Here is a 3,544-nt window from a genome sequence, read left to right on the forward strand (position 1 = left end):
GATCTCAGAGTTCATTCACCAGTCTAGCCAACCAGTGAGCTCTGGGTTCCGTGAGAGACCCTGTCCCAAGAAGCGAAGCAGATACTCAGTGTCAGCCTCTGGTCTCTTACACATGCACAACTTATGTGCACAAACACACACACACACACAGAGAGAGAGAGAGAGAGAGAGAGAGAGAGAGAGAGAGAGGTATTAGTTGGAATCTTTTGGTTGCACATAATAGAAACCCAACCCCAAGCAGCTTGACAGAAAAGGGAAATGACACGCGCATTCATTCAAACAGGAAAAACAAGGTCCATTCTAGACTAAGATGATAGACCCTGCCCTGCATGACACACAACCAGTGTCACTCTCCCCACATCTCCAATTTCTCCTACTGATTCAGCTGTCCCCACAGCCCAAGACCGGAACTCTGTGTCAATGTAAAGCTGTCCCCACAGCCCAGGACCGGAACTCTGTGTCAATGTAAAGCCTACAACAGAGAAGAGAGAACCCTTATTTCCTCAGCTGCAGTAGAAAGTTTCCAAGGACACACTGATTGGCTCCATGTAGTCACATGATTTGGCCAGAGTAATTCAACACTGTGGCTTCCAACCATGAGAGCAATAAGGAGTCCTTCTCCAGAGAGAGGGAGACACTCAACAGGGCAGAAAAGCCACAGAGGTCACCCAGATGTTACGCCTCCCCATCCATTTGGCACCAGAGTCGATTTCCTTTCCAGGTGAGGAAACCGAGGCTTGGGCGAACGGAGTGATTGGCAGTGATCGCACAGCTACAAAGAGGCAGAGCAAGGGTCAAGTCCAGGCCAAGTGTGTTCCAAAGCCATGCACTTTATCCCCACTGGTGAAACACTAACTTGGCAAGCACATCAGTCTGAGGCAGTCTGGCCTAGAGAGAAGAGACATAAGGGAGAGTGGCATGGGCAGAATCTTCTCGATTCACAGGCCGGGTCTACGGCTTCTGATTGAGGCTTTGCTGTTCGCCCCAGGGACTCTTCGGGTGAAGGATAGGGCAGAGGAGGTCAAGGCATCAGCACTGGTCTGAGTGAGCTGTGACCTCAAGATCCCCCAAGGTCCACAGGTTCTCGTTTAGGTTCGGTCAAGCACGCTTCTTCTTTGCTATATGTCTCTCATCTGCTGGTGGTCCACTGCATGCAAAGGAGGTGGTCTGAAGGGAGAGGACAGAAAGACAAACAACCAAAAACAACAAAAATGCTCTGATGACGTCTAGCCACAAGTGCCAGAAAGGGAATCCTGCAACCTATGCACATTCCACAATGTCCCAAATCGTCACACCTGCCTCGGGTCATCAGGTGCCTGAAAAGCAGGGTGTTCTTTCTGTATTTTTGCCAATAGTTTCTGGGTAACTATCTCCCCACCCCAGTTCTTCTCCATCAGCTCTCCATGGAGTCAGCATGTCATACAATCCGAGGGCGGGGACCAGAGAGATTCAACACCCTGTTCTGTAGAGGAGGAAATTAATGCCCAGGAAGGACATGGCTTTCCCAAAGACACACAGCTAGTGTGTCATTTTAGTATTTTTAATATCAGTATCCAAATCTCTTCCCCAGTCAAAATGCCAATAGGGATTAGTCAGCTTTCTGCTGCTATGACAAAATCCCTGAGATAATCAACTTAGAAGGAAGAGGGGTTTGTTTGGTGCCCCTGACCCTCTCCTCCAGTGACCTAACTTCCTTTCACTGGGTCCTACCTCTTAAAGGGTCTATCACTTCCCAAGAAAGACACGGGCTATTCAACAAATGGATCTGTGGGGGACATTCAAAATCCAAACTACAACAAAAGCTTATTAAAATACATCTGTATGCATCTAGCATCTGCACAGGAAACACTAGGTGAGCAAAGACAAAACCAGGCGGTGGTGGTGCACGCCTTTAGTCCCAGCACTTGGGAGCCGAGATAGTAGGATCTCTGTGAGTTCAAGGCCAGCCTGGTCTACAGAGTGAGTTCCAGGACAGCCAGGGCTGCGCAGAGAATCCCTGTTTCGAAACAAAACAAAATAACAAAGACAAGAGCTGTGTACTATCCTGCTGTGAGTACACAGCAGCCTTCTTGGAGATGCCATTGGCTTTCTAATGCAAAGAGAAATTTTGGCTGAGAACCACAGTTACTGGGGAAACTTATAGGTTAGCTCCCCTGGACGCTGACTTGGGGTACACAGGGACACTGACCTGCCAATGTCTGGTCCAGAAGAACATGGTGTATGAGGATCCTGAGACGGGAGCAGTTTGCCCAGGCCTCTTCCATGGGGATGTGAATACAATGCTTCCTCGGCTCTTGTCAACGTCCCTGAGTGTCCAAAGCCTTCTCTTGTCCCCTGATGGAAGGGACAGCACCCGCCTCAGACCTCACCTACCAGCACTCCTGTGAATCAGTGCTTGCCAACTCATCCTCCCTCAACTAGTCCCAGAATCCTTAGAGACAGGGCCTGCTGAGTCTCCCTGCCTCTCCCGGCCCATCCTAACCCCGGCGTGGACAGCAGCTGATTAATGAGAATCTGAAGAATGGGTGCTGAAGAGATGGCTCGGTCAGAAAAGCGCTTGTTTTTATAAGCACGAGGACCTTAGTTTGACCCCCAGAACCTACATAAAAAGCAGGGCAGGGAGGTGCGCATGCTTGTGATTCGAGTACTGGACAGAGGGGGGTAAACAGACCCCTGGAGAGGTAGCAAGGCCTATTTGGTGAAGTTCAAAAACTAATGTGACTGACTCTCTCAAATGAGGAGTGGAAAGCATATGAGAACCAAGACTGGAGGTGTCCTCTGACCTCCACACATACTCACATTCTCTCTCTCTCTCTCTCTCTCTCTCTCTCTCTCTCTCTCTCTCTCTCTCTCACACACACACACACACACACACACACACACACACACACACACACACACAGAAGGCCCTAGGTCACCAGGGTCTCTGTTTCTAATCCAGGAGGACTGTAGTAAAGGCTGTTCCTGGCATCCTGCAAGACAGACATCTCTGCCTAGAAACCACCAAGGGGCAGCGAGGGCCAACGCTCTGTCGGATCCACCAACTCCTCAATCCCCAAGCAGAGGAGGCTGTCAGCATCTCATCTGCTATCACACAGAGTTCCCAAGAGCCACGCCCAGGGCGTAGCACACAGGAAGTGCTTGACTGAGCCTGCCGAGAGAATGAAGAAATTCACCGAAGGAAACTGACCAAGTGCGGGAGAAACAGCAGTGTTTGCTGAATGACACCCTGTGACGAGCCGTGTGTGTGTGTGTGTGTGTGTGTGTGTGTGTGTGTGTGTGTGTGTGTGTGTGTGTACACATGCGCGCGCGCGTACATGCTCTGGGGTAGGTTACCTCAGTTTAATACCAGACACCATCCCCAGGAAGTGGTAGATGATCCAAGCTCAGAGAGGGGAGGTGACAAGCCCGTCGTCATATCCACCCCCAGATAGCTGTCTGGTCTCCTCAGAGTCTGCACAGAGTGTGTCACGAGGGCAGACCTGACTTTCCTACTTAGCGCTGCCCCGCCAGGGTCCAACACTGTGCCTGGCTTAAAGGAGAT

The 3,544-nt window shown here is 50.5% G+C and overlaps 1 long non-coding RNA gene across 1 annotated transcript; it reads right to left on the reverse strand.

The window, feature by feature from the left end:
- Window positions 1-810: 810 nt before the first annotated feature.
- On the reverse strand, window positions 811-2,478 carry LOC128096124 (uncharacterized). The gene is made up of 2 exons (XR_008213535.1): window positions 2,189-2,478; window positions 811-1,167 (listed from the first exon to the last, which is right to left on the reverse strand). It is a non-coding gene; the product is annotated as an uncharacterized LOC128096124 (long non-coding RNA).
- Window positions 2,479-3,544: the final 1,066 nt, after the last annotated feature.

Source organism: Peromyscus californicus, unplaced genomic scaffold (assembly GCF_007827085.1).
Source record: "Peromyscus californicus insignis strain IS unplaced genomic scaffold, ASM782708v3 Scaffold_5__1_contigs__length_169319896, whole genome shotgun sequence".
Taxonomy (NCBI): domain Eukaryota; kingdom Metazoa; phylum Chordata; class Mammalia; order Rodentia; family Cricetidae; genus Peromyscus; species Peromyscus californicus.